Here is an 18,833-nt window from a genome sequence, read left to right as displayed (position 1 = left end):
ACAAAAACAATATGAAAAGTGTGGCATTCATATGTATTCATCACCCATTGGCCTAATATCACTAAATGCCGTTTAGTGCAAATCCCATCAGAAGTCACTCAGTTAGCAAATATGACCTATGTATTCATGTGCATGTGCTTAAATGACCGAGTCAAAATCTAAAACTACACCCAATTGGGAATCTGTTAAAAGACTTGAATAACGATGTTCTAGACATTCTGAATACAATCTATGTGAGTCTAAGCAATTTTCAAATAGCTGGCAGAAATTACAATCTTAAAATACAAATGGTGGTAGAGAAGAAAGGTGAAATTGCAGTAAAAAGTGGACTCTAAATGTGAAACAATTTGAGTACAAGTAAAATTACTGAACAAGTCAAATATTGCACAAATGAATCACAAGCATTCCAAAACCAAAAATCCCACTATTCACCATGGCACCATCTTGAAAATAACCCCTATTTTTAGCTTGTTTATTCACAATTTGGCAGTAATTTTTTATAGCTTTTGAGCCTTTTGTCTGTTCTGTTTTATGATGAGCCAAACCAGTAGTTAATATCTCCAGAAACCACTTAAAGAGAGAAGAAAACAGAAGGGTGGTCTATGCTGCAGCAGCAGACATGTAAACCAGATGAGTATCACTCTGCTAATGCAAACCAGATGCATGACTGTTGGTACATTTTGGGCTCGGAGCACTCCAGCCTTGCTATGGATTGTGGAACCGCCTGCCTTGTGATCCAACAAAAGCATCTTATGCCAGGATAAAATTTGACTTTTGCTGAAGGTTCACATGTTACTTTTTCTGTAGTCTTCTGCTGGGACACTTCGTCCCCTTAGATTTTACCAGACAGCAGGAACAGTGTTCACGTAATAGAATGATTGTGAAAAAAATAAAAAATAGAAGTGGATGGAAAGGTTTGGCGTCTTTAAACCAACAGCATCACTAAGACAAAATGTTGTCGTTTCATTAAAATTATAAGCGAAGGCGGCAAATACAAACTAAAATGAAATGCAAAACAAAGTACACAAGAATGTGAAAAACTAAACATGCAAAGTTATGATGGCCAAGATCTATTTTTACAAAAGATTTAAGTCCATTTACAGAGATCTGTTACCCAGTTAAAGAATAAAAATGCAAGACTTGAGTATGCACAGGATTTTGTGTTTTTCTGGATTTTTTCACCACTGAGGTGCAACATAAAGTCAGAAGGCTATCAGAAATGTAGCAAGATATTTGAAAGGAAATACTCCTCTGTGACATTTCAAGACATTCTTGCTGATCCTAAATTTCCAATATGAGACAATAAATAATATTTCTGTTATATTTATATAAACCAAAAAGCTTTTTGATTCCTTCAACAGTACTTGATTAAAATACGCCTTTACATTGCATTCACCTGTCCAGAAAAGCATAAAAGCATCAAAGAGCAAATGTTACTGTCTTTGCACAATAGTTTCTAAAGGTTCAACTTCACTTTTATCATAAAATGTACATTATGCAAGGGGTTTTTTTCTATGTAAATTGGTATTCCATGCTTGAAAAGCACCTTTCATTGCATCGAAATTGAAAAATATGTTCAGGTCAAACACTTGGGCATTTTCACATGTGCACCAACTTTAATTAACACCATAACATCCCCTGAAAGAGCTTGCACCACAGAGGTGTAGCTCCTGGGGAAAGCCAGTGGTTTGGTGAAGAAACAGAAGAATAAATGGAGCAGCGGATTGCTTATTTTTTGCTATTGGGATGATAAAATTGGCTGTAAGAGAAATGCAAGAAGAGTCTCTGAGGACGGACACAGGTTTATTTGCTGCTGTGATGTCAACGTTTGTGTTTTAAAATATGATTTAAAGGTTTCCGCCTGTGAAACCGTGTTCACAGAATCAAAATAGGCTCCCCTATTATTTGGTAAGAATCCATTTTCAAGGGCTCCAGAATAGATCTGCTCATGGTGGTAGACCTTCGAAATCATTCTGACAATAATGAACAGAGTTGATTTTATGTTTTTCTTGTTGGCAATGAGAGATGAAATACTGCATAGCTTTTCATTTTAGTTTCAGATAAAACCCTTAGAGGTTCTGGGGAACATGAAGCCTGCGGGGATTTGTAGTCAAGCCTAAGTGAGAATCTGTGCTTAATGCACAAGTAACTGATGTGAAAACAACTCACAAATCCATAGCACTTCACAGAAGAGGATTCACCACACATCAGACTCACCTGCAACAGAGGTAAAAGGCACATTATGAACATAAGAGACTAACAGTGCATTCAAAACAAATTGAACAATTATAGGCTCATCAGTTTCACCTCTATCTCCCTAAAAGTCAAACTTTAAGGGAGATAAGTCAACTGACTTACAATCTTTTAAGTTCTTCTTTTTATTTTTACCTGTATACTGAAATAGTTTTGCATTTTCTTCCCATTCGGTATAAAGCAGTTAGGTAGCATATTATTTGGAGAACAGAAATGAACTATTAACTATCATCCAAGTGAAATGTTACTATTCAATCCTAATTAGTCATTAATGAACACTCACTGGTTAGTTAGTCACTCACTCAATTTTACAAGTAATAGGCCATTAATTTTTCTTGCAATAGCCAACTAACAAATTTAAAGAAAAATAAAACTTATAAAAATTCAGATTTTTCCTAGTCACAGAAAGTTAATTTCCAGAGATGAAATATAAATAAAGCATTGTAGATATTAAAATGTATAACCACCTTTAACATATTATATATGACATGTAGCAGGGATTATTACAGGATTTTGACTGTCCATCACTGAGGCTCGCTTTTATTTCACTATAAAATGGGGTAATTCAAACGTGCCGTCCTCGTGGTGAGACGACATCTAAAAAGATGATTTGTACCAACTTCCCATGTCAAAACAGCAGGTGACATAAATCTGTGAATCTTATACTTAAACTGTCAATTTAGCATTTGTTGTCAGCTGTTTTATGCTCATAAAAGCTCTTAGAATTGGTTCTCCATGTTCTCTGACAAAAAAAAAAAACATTTTTGGGACTTATTAGATTTAATTTATGTCTATGGCGCAGTACAAAATTGCTTATAGCTTTTACCACAGTACAACTAAAATGGAAGGATACAGAAAAGTCTCTGCTGCTTTGAAGGGAGCATAGAGATTGTGGTAGAACTAAATGCTGGTTCCCTCTCTATGTCCCTCAGACAGAACAAAGTTTTGAGAATGGGGGGATGTTGGTGGCACTTTCTCATCATCACCATCAAGATTTTACTATGTAGTATTATAAATACAAGGAACTGCATTGATGGGATATTTGGTATTCCAGACAGCATGTACTCTGGCTATTTCTGTCAATGGTATATCTAACTGTTTGTCATTGCTGTCTTTAACGCCAACACCTGACACTGATCTCACAGACCAAAGCTCATAAAGAGAGCTGGATGTCAGCAAACAGCACATGTGCACCATTGCTAAAAAAAACAAAAAAACAATACGACTGCAATTCAAATATTGTACCGGTGACTAAATAAAAAAATTTAAAAAATCACTTCATCTTCTACCACACACTGCTCACTTAGAGATGTGATTGAAAAGTGAAACTTAAGACACCACCTACTATATGATTAAATTGGCAAATGCTTAATTGTCTTAAGAGTACCGTATTTTCCAGACTATAGAGGGCACATCACTATAAATCATACATACAAATTAAAGAAAAAAAAACAAAAAAAACTGGAAACGTACATATAAAAGCCACACCAGGTTTTTCACAAAGACGCAGCCCTCTTCTTCTGCCTTGTGAAAAACCGACAGCTAAGTCTGCTGTTTAGGACGCAGCCCTCCGTCTCCAAAGTAGACGGACACAAACCTCCGTCTCCAACATCGAACCATGTTGGAGACGGAGCCGCAAATATCAATATAAAAAAAAAAAAAAAAAAAGAGTGATACAGTTTTGGAAACATGTGAAACTCAATGCAAATAGGATTTTGTATAATTTTTTTGTACAAAAAAAGCGGCTCCATTTCCCTCCTGAACTGCCAGATTGACAGACCTCAACTTAAAAGCTGCATCATATGAACTTCTTCGTATGGTTTCCCCTTTATGAGTTTGAAGAAATTTTTCTGTCGTGTCTGCTGCTAGCAGGAGCTTGTTCTAAATGAAAAGTTCCACTTTCTCCTTTGATTTCCAATTTTGACTTCCAATGATTCACTTCCTGCTGAAGAGACCTGTGGCGATTGAAGAAAAATCCACAGAAAAGCCAAACAGGGGCTTTAAGCCGCATGGTTCTAAGCGGCATATAGTCTGAAAAATACACTCTTAATGCCACACTGAAATTTCCACATGGTAAATTGATCGATCCTTAATGTACAATCAATAAATAAAATCAGATGGCAGGATAAAATTACAAAAAAAAAAAACATTTACCCATGTCTTTGATATTCAATATTGCAAAGTTTACTCTCTTCTTGGTTGACTAGGAACAGACTGAAGAGTCTTGGTTGATCACACAGGTTGATGCAACCCTATGCATCAACCAATATAATGAAGTTGTTATAGTAAAAAAAAAAAAAAAAAAAAAAAACAGCTTCAACAAATTCAAACTTCAAGAATGGTTTCTTGTCAGAGGGTAAATTCTTCATATCCACCAACATACTCTTGTATCCCACAAATTAAAATTATTAAAACATTGAAATAAACAAAAAAAAAAAGGGCCTCTGGCTATGACTTGCTCTTGACTTTTCCCCATGATGTGGACATCAATTAGACTCATTTACTCAGATAGCAACTTTACAGAACATCATTTTCAATATGCCAAAGTATTTCTTTAAGTCTCATAGAAGTGCACTATGTAGCCCAGTATATGTTCGTTCACATACAACAGAAATATATTCTTGGATTGAAACACCATAAGAGCTTCATGATGTGTTTCCATACTGAATATACTGATCAAGGTTTTGGAGGGGGGAGAGAGTGTGTTTATTCTAAAAGATGAGATACACATCTGTGTCTTTGTGTAGATGAGTTTCAAAGAACTAGCGCAAGTGGGTGGATGGAAATCTGGCATTTTATGAAATGAATTGTGGTTTAGTGTCAGCTGCCAACAGCTCCAAATTATATAAAAAAGGGTTGTTGTTTTTTCCTTTAAAAGAAAAAGTTCATTGTTTTCTGACAGCATTTACCCTCTGTTGATCACTGATTATGCACTGTGTAAATGAAATAAGAAAAAAATGCTAATTTCAATTTTAAGGAGACTCTTTTAGCTTACATAAAATAGCAGCTGTGACTCTGTATTGAAATGAGGACAGACTGGACAGAGAATTAAAGTGGGTGGGTAATACGCAGTGGTCTCAAGTCAAAAAAGCACAGTGGAGCTTGATCTCCTCCGATCCGATGATTGCAAAGCTAATGAGCCACAAAGAAAAACCTACAAAACCTTGCTTTTACTTTTGTTCCAAACAGGAGCTTTCACATTAACTTGGGTCATTGACATATAACCTAACATTAGCCACTCAAACTCACCTCAGTGAACAAAGCGATCTTTGGTCACTGGGAAATAGTTGCTCTCCCCTACAGTAAACACATTAATCCCTCTCTGGACTGTCTTTACGTAACCATGAGCAAACACCCTGGTCACAGCTCACCCTGCTGGCAACGCTGCTGTGCAACAACTCGGCTCCATCTGAGTGTGTCTGAAAAAGCGCATCACGCGGCGTGCAGCTGCACCGTTATGTACAAAGACACTCTAGTGTGTTTAATGGATGTTTTCCCAATCAAGACACATCTGGAGCAAGTGCTGACAAGGTGAAAGCAAGCATGCATCTGTGCATATGTGAGAGGTACACACACTCTCCATGTGATGCATCTCTGTAAGCAGGTCAACAGGAAGTGTGTGTGTAGAGATGTGGTCCGTTCTGAAGCAGCTGAACCGTCGATGGTTAAAAGTAAGACCGGTACCTTTTAAGTCTGTGATCATTATTCTGCATGTACCTCACGCAGAAGGGTGAATTTTACTCATGTTTGCCCAAATTAAAAACATTAATCCTCTCAAGACATTAATTTATAACAGTGTTAAATGTAGCATGTTGCACTATTAATGCTGTCATGAAAACTTTATGAAACTGTCCAGACAGGCCAAAAAAAAAAAAGGAGACCGAAATATCCACAGTGTTTTTGTGGGAGGTTAACCTCAAAGTAGCCTTGTGACTGCTTCTAGTCCCCAAGGTGATTACAGAATAAAGCCACAGACTGAGGGGAAAAAAGTGCTTGTATAAGTGATAAATGAGGGGAGAAAAAAAATTGCTGAAATGGTATTCCTTTTTCTAAATTCTTAACATGCCAGCTTATATATCACTACAACCATCCCTGTCAAATAATTTGTACCTATTGTTTTAAATAATTTTATTCTCATAAAACATTTGGGTATTCTTAACCGATCCACTGGTAACCGATCCAATGATAGTCGCAAAGGGAGAAGGCAGAGGAACTTGATTTTATTTTTTTTATTTTTTTACTGATTCTCTGTTCAATATTTTATTGTCACAATATAGGGACAGTTTTGACAAATATTATCCACTGTTGCTAAACTGGCATGCAGTGTATTTAGTCTAGTTTAACTGATTTTACTTTCAGATGGTAAGAGTTACATAACCCATAAAGTAAAACAATCAGTAACAACAGTTTTGTTAACATTGTGTACCAATATTTAGCAGTTTTCCCCACAGAATAGTGCACTTACTTTTTCTCTGTTTGTAATCAGACTCAAAGAAACTGAAGCCATTATTAAATTTAAACCAAAGATGAGATAGTGAGAAAAATGTTTTGTGTTTGACTAAGACAAGAAACCAAGAAATACGCCTGACAGTTAACAAATATGTGAGAATTGTGTGGAACATAGTTTTTGTTGCAAAGACTCTCTGATCTATTTGTGTACAAAGCAGCGTCCACACTTTTTATCTTCAAGATTCCCCAAAACTGATTTAAAGGAGGCAAAAAGTAGTAGGTATATTCACAGCTGCAAATGGATTTACAATTGATGTACCGGTAAGTGTAGTTATGTGCATGTTCAGTTTGAAGCAGAATTTCTAAAGTAGTATTTAAATCACTCATTATAATTGTTTTTTTTTTCATGTTTACTTAGTTTGGCTCCCAAAAACATTCCACACTGATAAATAGTGGGTATGCTGAGGTCATGGTCAGCAGTCAGGGCCTGAAACATTTCCTGAGTGGGTCAGTTGAAGGCTAACAACACCAGACATTCTCCCACAAACATCAAAACAGGAACTAATTAGGTCTTTGGCTTCCACATCCAAGACTGAAAGTCTATCACTGGTATCCCCCCCTAGTAGTTTTACTGGAACTGGACAGAAAAAAAAAAACTAACTAGCATCTGCAGAAATAAAGGGGGATCTAATGCATTAGAAAGGAATTAAAAAGCACTAATGGATTCAAAGAAACTGTTCAAGGATATCTAAAATTGCCCACAAATTATATTACAGATGATATTAACCTTAATCAGTTAGACAAAAAAACAAAAGAAATTAGCAAAAAAATAATAATAAAGATATTGCCAAATTTGACTTAATCATTTATTTAAACAAAAATGCAAAAAAAGATATATTAATTGTTGGTGGTGATAATAATTATGGATACATAAGTCCCATGAGTGAAGTTAAATATGAACTATAATTATTTAATAACTAATGTTTATTTCTATCTTGTTACTACTTGTATACGTCTTTTGGGATGGAGTGGAGAGGGAGTTGGCTTTGTGGTTATTTTGAACAATGCAACAGCGGATTATGGAGTGCTTAATTGAGTAGCAATGACTGCACTTTTCCACTTTCCATGGTGCCAAAAAGATGGAGAAATAGATATTGACTTTGAAAGAAACATTGTAATTAATGGTTCTTAGCAATACCAGCAATGGTAATATTGCACATCGATACTGGCCCACAAGTTCCATGTATGCGCATTCCAAAGAAAAATTATCTGACAATTATTTATTGCTGTTTTGATTTTGCTACTTCGACAGATGCTAGAATACTTATATACATTAGGAAACCGGTAAGAAGGCTTAATGATACATGTTACATTTACAAAGGCATCAATTAATCCCAGAAGAAGGATATTTTATGCTGACATTCCCTCTTAGAATATTCTAGCTACTAATTTATAACAGCAGTACAACAAAATACCAATGTATTTCACTTTAATTTGTGTACTAAAATACTAATGAAGAATTGAACCTGTTAAGCATAACGTATGTCATGAATTACAAACTTTCACTAAATTTTTTCACTCACTTTTTGCCTCCTATCGTAGAAATAATTTAAAGCTGCTTTTTGTCATTTTAATGGATACATTTACAGAGGAATAAGTTGCGCATAGACTTATTCATGGTGGAAGTATTATTTGCTCTTCAGATTGAGTTTCTTTTTCTCAAATCTTTGTCACAGCTCAGACCTTCAATTTGGTGCTACATTAATTAGCATGTGTCACTTGCCGACTCAGGAAAGTTTCAGGACACTTTTAATCGTTTCACTTTTCAGATGCAGCTGCATGAGAGGCACTCCATGCCAAAAATAAATGCGAGGTCTGAAAATGAATGCATTCAGTCTCTGGATTGCATCACTGCTGCACTGAATTAACACAGCTCCAATTACCAGCGTCGTGCGTACACAAACACAGAAACACTCTCTATCCCTCTTGAAAGGCTCTGTCTCAAACACACGTGTACACAGCTATAGACATTTAGGGAGTGCTGGGTTACTGATAACAGCCCTAATATATTTCTAATGAGACACCTGCCAGGCTGTAGAGTTGTTAATTCACTTGTATATTCAGTTGAACAGCTTGACTCTCTTCTGCTCAGCAGGGGACATGGACACCTACAGCGAGTAGGGAAGGTTAGAGGAAATCTGTGGAATTTTTACCTGTCAGATTGGAATAGAGATTAAAATAATAATAATAATAATAATAATAATAATAATAATAATAATAATAATAATAATAATAATAATAATTAGGCCGAATAAAAAAATGTTTGCATTTGCGTATGTTGAGTAGTGCATTAACCCCAATAGGATATTACATTAAAAGATATTAATCCAGACCCCTTAAAGCTGCAGCCTGTAACTTCTGTAAAAAAATATATATATATATGTAACTTTTTTTTTACAAAAGTTACATATTTGTTGAAACAGTTACTATATTGTGACTGTATGGTATAAGACAGATAAGCTGTGAAAAGAAATCTAACTCCTCTGCCTTCTCCCAGAGCAGTGCTGTCTAGAAATAACCGATCAGAGCCTCTACCCTCCTTGCTCTACGCCACACTGCAGCTAGCACAACCTGTTATGAATACTCAGGCTAATTAGCACTGCCACCAATAACAACAAATAAATGTTTTTTTGTGCAACGGTAAGTTGTTTCTCCACCATTAGCACATTTAGCAGCGAGTACATGAGATTGATTGACAGTACTAAGACTCTCCTCCAGGCTGATTGGTTGCTTTTATTTGGGTCAACTTCGGAGCAGTGCATTTCTTCAGACAGCAATAATAGCTCAGCGATTAGGTGGAGGAGATCGATCTTTTCACAGATTATCCGTCTCCTACCATGCTGTCACAACATAGCAAGAGACTCAGCAAATATGTAAAAAATAAAAATAACTACACAAATACCTACATTTAGGGTCACAGTTTAGGTCAGACAGGAAAGAGTCAAGTACACTGCTGTGAGAACAAATGAATGCACAGTCAAGGTAAACATTTTGTTTCATTTTCATATTTTTTTGGCTAACAGAAATCTTTTAAAACATGTGCCTAATTATTTAAATTGCCTCTAAAATTATTTTTGTTTTACAAAATGTAGTTTAATATACAATTTATGTTTTATCAATGAAATTGTCCACAAACTGCATAATATTAGACAAAAGGTAATTTGTCGCAGCATTCGTTTCATAGATCACATAGGTCAAAAAGTCTTTAGTGTGGGAATTTTTATTTTATTAATTTTTTAGCTTTATTTGAGACTGGATGGCTTTTTGGTTCCAATTTTTTTCAAGCTTCATATTTTTACATTTTGTTAATTATTTGGTGATGACATTATCCTTAATCAGAATAAATTATTAAGATTGTGGTTAGATAATAAACTAAAAAGTCGGTTTCATAAAATCTTTTTGTCAACTTCAATATTTAATACGTAGATACTCTAAAGGGATAAGCTCATCACTACTGCTCTGGTTTTATTTTTCAAAAATATATTTGAGAAATTCTCTTGTCTAGCACATCCAATAGATAATAATGAATAATTTCACCACTTTTTAAAAAGAGGATACATTATAGGAGGAGACTAGAAAAAGCTGGAGAATTTCAACACTGCCTGAAGTATTTCAGTATAGACCTGTGACAACTGAGCCAGAATCCCATCTGACAATAAAATCCAGTGTGCATGCAAATATTCCACCAAGACGTTCTTTGCATATACTACAAAGCTCTTATAGGCATCCTTTTTATGATGCAATGTCACTGTTCACGTGAATTATGCATACCAGTGGAGAGTAAGTAAAACATGCAGGTGTTTGCTATGGCTGTGCTGCAGTCATGTTTCAGAGGGCTGTTTACTTAGAATGCATCTGATGGCACATTTCAGCAGTTTCATGTAAGAAACTGTAGAGTTCACTTTCCTGTGACAGTGGTGACATAGAGCAGATGGCAAAATGTAACAAAGAAGGGCCATAGTGTGCTTTTTGTCTTAAACCATGCAGGCTGTGTTTGAACTCAGCGACTCTGGTGTTGGGAGCCACCAGTTGCTCAGATGGTGACTGAAATTCAAGAATCTTCAGGTTGATTTGTCTAAACATTGATCTGCCATGCCAATGCTCATGACACATACTTTTCTTGTCTGTGAATCCATCGTAGCACCTTACAGGAAAATCAATATTAACAATACTTTTTTTGGTGTAACATTTTTTCTTTTTTTTTTTTACTGTGTAAGAAAGGTGTTAGCGCCACTACCACTGTGCTTGGCAAGTTTTCTGGGGGAAACCCTGAATCAGTTAAATGTTTGATTTAACAGGTACTTAATACTAAAATATTAATTATAGCTCTCAAAGAGAAATCTATATCTTCCATAGTTTTTATTGGCAAGTCACAGCTTTACAAAAATTTGACAAAGCCATTAGTTGAAAATTTAGAGTGAACTCTATTTGCGGTTTTAAGACATGGATTTATACTATGCCTTGTACTTGTGCTTCTTGCTGAGGTAACATATTCAAAAGCAGATCATATAATGAGAAAAAAACATTTCCTGTCCTTCTTGACATGGATACTGAAACCTCACCAACCTTTCAATTTCCACACAGCTGACACTGGTTGGATAATTCACCATAAAATAATATTGCATTTACCAAAAACAAAACAAACAAGCTGCTTTTGTTTTTGTTTTCCTCTCCATATCACAGTACTACATATTTTGGACTCATCTGCACTCACAGTTGTGAGTGAAATATTTTAAATGCAACCGGTCTATTATTGTCTGTGTCTACGGCAGAGACAAGGAAGGTAAACGCAAAAAGAGCAAAGGTGTGAGGCATGTTGCTGTACCCAGGTGAGGGAGGGGAGGTGGGAGGTGACTGCAGGTTGCTAAAGAATTGATGAGGACAGAATGAGCATGCTTCAGCTAAGACGTTTCCTGCTGCGGTACATGTCCTCCGTGATGACTTTCTGTCATCAATATCATTACATCCTGCTGAGTTGAGCTGACAAAGGTATCCGAGTGTATTTGTCCTCTGCTTACTGTGTCAACTTGGAGCGTTTGGATTTGAGAAAGAATATGTGCTCATTAGAATTTTGTGAGAAGTATACTTTAATGGTTTAAATATGACAGGACCGCCATTCATATTCATTCTACTAAAGTTGTGTTTGAACTACAAGAGTTGGCTTAAGATGAAGTTGAACATTAATTTGACAGCTAAAATTCTCCTCATATAACAAATATGTATACTGGTGTTTGGGCTGGTATTGCAGACACTAAATAGACCAAAACAATATAAAGTCAAGACACCTTTGAAAGGAAGTGCAAAGCTCCTCAGCCAGCTTTCAAATTAAGCTTTTCTTGAATTACCCCCCTAACAATTGTCAAGAGTGTCTGCAGTAGCTCTATGGGGAAGCAAATTATATTTTTGTGGTCGACTGAAGGACAGCTCCTCCAAAACAACACCACAGTGCTGTCAAGTCACAGAATACTTGTCAGGACCAAGATGCTTTAGGCTGGAAACTGATGAATCAAACTAAAATCTAATATATCAAAGGGAAACTCAATCACAGTAGGAGAATAAAGGCTACTGAGGATCTTCAGCAGCAAACATTTGTAAAGGAGAGATAGTATTTCACCAAAAGTTAAGGTGTCCTAGGATATATAATATAAAGCGGTATTACTGGCTTAGTGATGCAGCTGCTAGTTTAACCCCGGGATTTCAGTGCAGCAGAACTGGTTCAGTCCTTACCAGGGGGTATCACCATGGAAACCCATTGTAGAAACCTAACTTACTCCGAAAGTGGTGAGGTAATAAGGCACAAAATTAACAAAAGCATAAATGCAGCTAACATCCAATATGTTTTTTAAGATAGATCTTAGTGCATAGATCTATCTTTAAAAAACAAAAAAGTTGAGTGCTGGAGTGTCATCTGTCTTCAGTATCTCTGGAATTTTATGAAAAACAAACTGGAAATACTTCTGTCTGCAAGTGTTTTCTATAAAAGAGCAGACAGGCTAAATAAATCATTCAGTTTCAACCACTTAAAAAGCTGATAATTAAAAAAACATGTTGGTATAAAAACTGGTAAAAGGATTTTGTGTTTTACGTTGCCTCTTCTGGAAGTGTAAAAACTCTCATATTAACTTCAGAAACCGTTCTTTTCATCTTTACTTTTCATGCGTGTTTTACTTACTTACTTTACTTACAGTTACCCAATATGATATTGACTGTTAGTGTCATTCAGGGATATAACAGAGATATTCTTGACACATTTATCCCACCTCACGGCTGGGATATTTATTAATCCCACTGGGTTTGCTAAAGGATATGTTATGAATATGCAAAGTGTGAATGTATGACATTTGAATATAGTATCCTATTAAATATTCGGATTCACATCCTTTGCAACTTCAAAATTGCCAACCCTGATATTACAATAATGAATGTGATTTGATACATTGTGAAGCTCTTTTTTTAACTCCCTGCTTTCTTAGCATCACTGTTACATTAATCACATTAACCCAGTTCTATGTCAATACCCATCATGAAACCCTGCTTTCTTATTTAAACCAATAACAGGATTGGTCAGGAAGAGGTTAGATACATAACCTAAAATGGGACTTTAAGTAAGAATAATTCTTAAAAGGGGAGAGAGAACTTTTTTTGTTTGCTCAATTCATCTTTTTTCTTTTCCATTCCACTCTTATCCACATTGTTTGTTGCTTTTGACATTTTTAACTTTCTATTTTTAAATAAATGCAGAGGTACTGCTACAGACACAGTGATATTCACCTCTGCCACAGGGGACTTTTTATTGTTTTATATCCATTTTATTTTTTTTATTACGTTAGCAGACTAATATGTATCCTTTATAAGAGCAAACTTTCCAAGGTAAAACTACCTAAGCTTTTTATCAATGCTTTCAATGTTCACCCTTAATTATAACACAATATTTTCATCTAAATGTCAATACATACATTAGAAAAAAAAACAAAAAAAAACATTTAACTTTTTAAAAAAGGTGGTTGTGAGAGAGGGGGTAAACATGTGGCAAGAGGACTTGAACCCGTAACAGCTGTGAGCCGTAACTGCACCACTCCACAGTTAATGTTTTACAAGCAATTACCAGTCATGTCTGCACTTTCTCCTTTTTTTTATTAAAAGTTAAATTACTTTGGAAGACAACGTTTGGCCCTGTCGTGTAAAACCACAATGTTTTTTCCACTGATGTAATATATTCTTCCAGTGGTGATATATATATATTTTTTTAAAATACTTCAGTTGATATTTAATAGAATGAAAAAACTGAAATGATTCAGCACAACTGCATGGACTTAAAGCTGAATCAACTATAATAAAGCATAATATACAAATAACTCTTTTTATACAACACCAGTAAGACCTTTTAGAGATCTTAAAATATTCACTCTCAAAATGTCAAAAATAAGAGTTTGAATCTGTAAAAGAATGCTATACAGTACAGCTTTTAAAATGTCAACTACTGATTGTGCTACATGTTCATGCTAATTCAAGACAGATAAACAGCTTATGGGATAAAATACATAAAAAAAAAAAAACTTTAATTTGACATCAGCAGGGTTTGGAATGGCCTTTAAAATGCCAGTCTTCAGATAAATAACATAAAAAAACAGTTATAATGAAGCAGCCACCAAATACTGATATGCCAAATGTACAGAACCAGCTGGTAAACAGTAGAATGAACTCGTCCCACCTCATGGTTAACTGGTTTTGTCTCTGTGAACGATCCACTAATGGTTTCACTGATGGACTGGAATATTCAAATAGTAAGTGGTGTTTTGTTTTGCAAGGGGAACATCCATGTCAGCATCTTACAATGCAAATGTTACTGGTTAACCAAGACTGTGGGTCAATTTCCCCTCTGCAGATTTGAACCTAAATCAAACCCAAACACTGACATTTTTTCCCAGCCCCAGTATTGAGGGCAGGAGGAATATAACATATAAGTTATCTCTTGCTGTCTGTGTAATATATATTTTTTAATTATCATTATTTATTCTATATTTTTTTAGGTGTCCAGTAATAAGCTATGATTGCAGCTGTGCTGTAAATCTTCCATTTTTTACCTGTAAACAAATCCTTCGCAGCTATATAGTTAAATATTCCACATCAGGCTAATTCCCTTTGTAAGCATTTTAATAAAGCCTGGTGATAAATAATGAGAAAAAGCTTCAAATTTCACATATAATTAAATTTTAGATGCACAAATAAATTCACCACATATTAAAACTGGCTTGTTTCACATTGTTTTGCCACATTTAATTAATAGAAAATAATGAGGTTTATTTTTTTAGAGCCAATCAGAGCCAATCAACGAACATTTTCTTTTAAAAGACATAATCAAAATTATGTACCCTATTTTTGGCTTAAATAAAAACACACAAATTTGGGACATCTGTTATTAAGATTCTTAGTTGTTTGGTTTTTTTTAAAGCTGATTATTTTAAAACACCCTATTTGCATTCATTGTAATTCTGATCTCTGCTTTTACTTCTTGAACTGTTGGGAAATCATAAAAAAACTATAGCAGTTAACTCATTTGGTACAAAACCACCAAACCTACTAAAATGTGAAATGGTGAAGGGGAAAAAAATGACCAGTGTGCTTTAATGGAGCATGCATATACTTACAGCAATGTAGCTAATATAAACCAAAGTAAACATGTACCAAAGAACTTAATAGCAATCTTTCCCTCTGCCCAAATTAAATCAAGCTTTTAGAAATGCAGCAAACATGACCCACTTCTCACACTGCATCCTGTGCAGCTGCCATCTCAGTCATAATCGTCCAGTGAGCGCAGGGCACTACTAAGAAACTTAAGTCTTTAATTAGGCATGTCTCCATTGGCAAATTATCATCATACATTAACTACACTGACCTATTCACCTGATCAAATGATTTAAAAAATAAGTAAATCTGGTATCGATATAAAATTGTCAGTTTGTCAGTTAAAACGTTGCTCCAAAAGTCAGCACGGTTCACCTGGAAAACCAAAATGAATGTCTGAGACCAAGTGGAGGAGCAGCTGCATTTTTGTAAATATACTGTGAATGGTTTGCTGATGAAAGTAGTTACAGAAAATTAGCCCAGCAGCCACTATAAATCTTCTGGCTTTTTCTTCAACAAATAGAGGAAGTCTCACTTTCCATTCCTCATTTGCATATGAAAACATCACCTTCACTTTTTCCACATTTTCATTTGGCACAAACCAAATTAAAATTCAGTAAATGAGAGGAGGGGGATCTTTTGAGTTGATGTGATGTGTAGCTCAGTTTGTGTCAACATCTGCCTGTGAATTTGTAAGCAAAACCGCACTTGGTGTCTGAGATGGACCAGCCTTTTCAAACGTCTGAGAAACTTTCTGCTGATTACAAAGCTATTAGCAATGGCAAATAGCGTCTGACCATAATGCTTTAGCATCGCAGATGATCCCTGTGAACTCAGGAATATGATTCATCACTTCAGTGAGTAACACGATACAACAGTAAATGAGGATAGGAAAGCATAATGGACTGCAGACAGCATTGCTGATCTATCTGTTTGATGAATATTTGGCTTTTTGGGAGTAAACAATCATGCCTCAGATGTTTGCTGAGGCAGAATGGAGGAATAGACTAACTTCTGTATGGCATTCACAAAGACCCCAACTTAATGGAAGTTTGAATTACCATTTAAATAGGATTTCTTTAGGGGGAGGGGGCGGGGTGTCATACAGAAAGATAAATTACATTGTAAACAATGTCAAAACAGTTTAATGACACATATGAAATGAAAGTACACACCCCGTGCTTTCTTAGCTACTGAGTGATATAAAGAGTGGACTGAATAAAAAATGAGGGAGCCCGAGGAAAAAGGAGAGAAAAAAGCAGCTCCGTCGACTTGTTTTGTCTTCGACTGGGACTGCACTTTTAATTGACTTGAATAAAAAACTCAATTACAGCATTCTGGCCACCGGAGGGAGAGAAAGCAAGTGACAGAGAGCGAGTGGAGGATGAGAGGGGAAAGAAGGAAACAGCAAAGGGGAGTGAATGAAACACAAGAGAGGAGTGAAGGAGTTATTGGGTCAGAATGGCACCTCAGGGGGAGTCAGGGCACCAGACAAGCTTTGTCTACAGGCAAGTCTGTCTATGGGAATCACACCTCCTTGAAAGGTGGGAGAAAATAGACTAGAAGAGAGAAAGAGGGGAGAGTGTGTTATCACTCTCTCTAAGGGTTTTATGCATTTATTGTCATCTGGCTTTAGCTATTCTGCTCAGGCTGACTGGGATACTGATTGAAGGAAAGGGGCATCAAATCAAATGAAATCAGCAAGTAGATTTAGCTTTCCTGATTTAGCTTCTGTGGAAGCTGACAGGAGTCGTAGCAGAAAAGAATTCAAGTGCCAAACATGAGTAGATAAGGAGGTAACACAACAAATCATGAGCATGATGCAAGGAGAAAAAGGCTCTTTGTAGCAGAAACATCCTTAGGACCACACAGTGATACTGTCAGGCTGATAAAACCTGCCTATTGGCAGATTGGTATTTCTGTTGAACACATGCATTTCCACATCTTTCCATGTAAAGGTACGTAGCAGCCGTGGGAGTTGTGGTGATAGTGATGGTGGGGGACTGGAGGGCTGGGTTGTCGTTGAAGTCTTCTTGGTATCTTGAACAACAGGTTCTTTGTTAGCCTACAGCAGTCAATGCAATGTTTGCGGACAGTGTGCCAATATTTCCGCTGAGTGTGTGCGCACGGACAGCAAGCTGTTGTTCCCATGCTTGTGTGTTATTGATTAGTCATCTCTGTGGGCAATAGGAGCTGTTATCAGGCCTGACATGGAGACAGACGGGGGTGGATGATGCATGGGATGGGAAAACTGCTCAGACGCAAAGATAATGGAGCTACACGCGCATACACACACCGCTTCACACACGCGAGCACACTGTAAGGATGGACGGGCAGACACCGTCACATGCTCCCACAGATTCTTGCACACAGAATAGACCTATTACACAACCGAGCGCAAACGTATTGGCAGCAATAGATTTGTTTTCAGCACCGCGGACAGCACTCTAAATCTTGAGCGATGCCAGTACACAGTGCATATCGCTAATGATTATCTATGGCGCCGCCCGCAACTATAATCAGCCATTACTCAAGGAAGTTAAGTGTACACGTCCTCAAATATCACGACAAATTTCCGAAGTGGAAGTAGACACAAAAGAATGAGTGCATACTGTGAGTGCTTCTTATGACCATGGTGCCTACAGCCAGGCTCCCAGTACTCACCTATAAGAAAAAGACAAAGAGAAAGAGAAGGAGACGGGGATTAGGGTCAAGCAGTTGATCAAGAACAGTTCAAATCAGCTGAATTCAATTCAGTTCAATTCATTTCTCTTCAACTCATTTGGAGTTCATTAAACTCTTATTTTTTATTTGCAAACAATGAGATTTTAAAGCACTTCAGCAGACAACTAGGTTGTGGTTAGATCCAGCTCCTAACTTTTATCAGGAATTAATTTTACATACAAATATAAGTGCATACATTAAAAGAAAATCTCCCTTTTTCCTTTTAAGTACTTCACACCATAATTTTTACCAGATGAACATATTTTGCCTGCATAATTCTAAAAAAAAGAGTTATAAGAGACTTAAAACCCTTACATTTACTGAATATATTTTACCTACGTATTACATTGCATAAATCTGTACATTGTGTTTTAAAATAAGGATACACATTACAATGTGCAATCAAGTAAGTGACTTCAGCTTAAGACAGTTTTTTAAAATCAAACTAACATTCTGGTCACATAGCCAATTTGGTTAACATTTGAGAAAATTAAAAAATGTTCTAGTTAAAATGGCTTTTCCTCACAGGAGTTCTCAGGTTCAGATCAGATATTGTTACAGCCGATGTCGGGGGTTTATTTATTATGTATCAAAAAGTAGAATTCCTATTAAAAACATACGTGTACAACTTATTTTTCATCTTCATTTTATTAATTAACCATATTAATTTTCTATAAATTGTTATTTTATTATACATCATCTAAAAACTATTGTCCCACTTA

General features: G+C 36.0%; 1 protein-coding gene across 5 annotated transcripts in view; it reads right to left on the bottom strand.

Moving 5' to 3' along the window:
* cadm2a (cell adhesion molecule 2a) overlaps positions 1 to 18,833 on the bottom strand; it is a 231,010-nt gene that overhangs the window by 157,989 nt on the left and 54,188 nt on the right. The window lies entirely within an intron of this gene.

Source organism: Gambusia affinis, linkage group LG15 (assembly GCF_019740435.1).
Source record: "Gambusia affinis linkage group LG15, SWU_Gaff_1.0, whole genome shotgun sequence".
NCBI classification, from domain to species: domain Eukaryota; kingdom Metazoa; phylum Chordata; class Actinopteri; order Cyprinodontiformes; family Poeciliidae; genus Gambusia; species Gambusia affinis.
The sequence above is the reverse complement of the archived record's forward strand: the minus strand, read 5'-3'. Positions and strand labels throughout refer to the sequence as shown.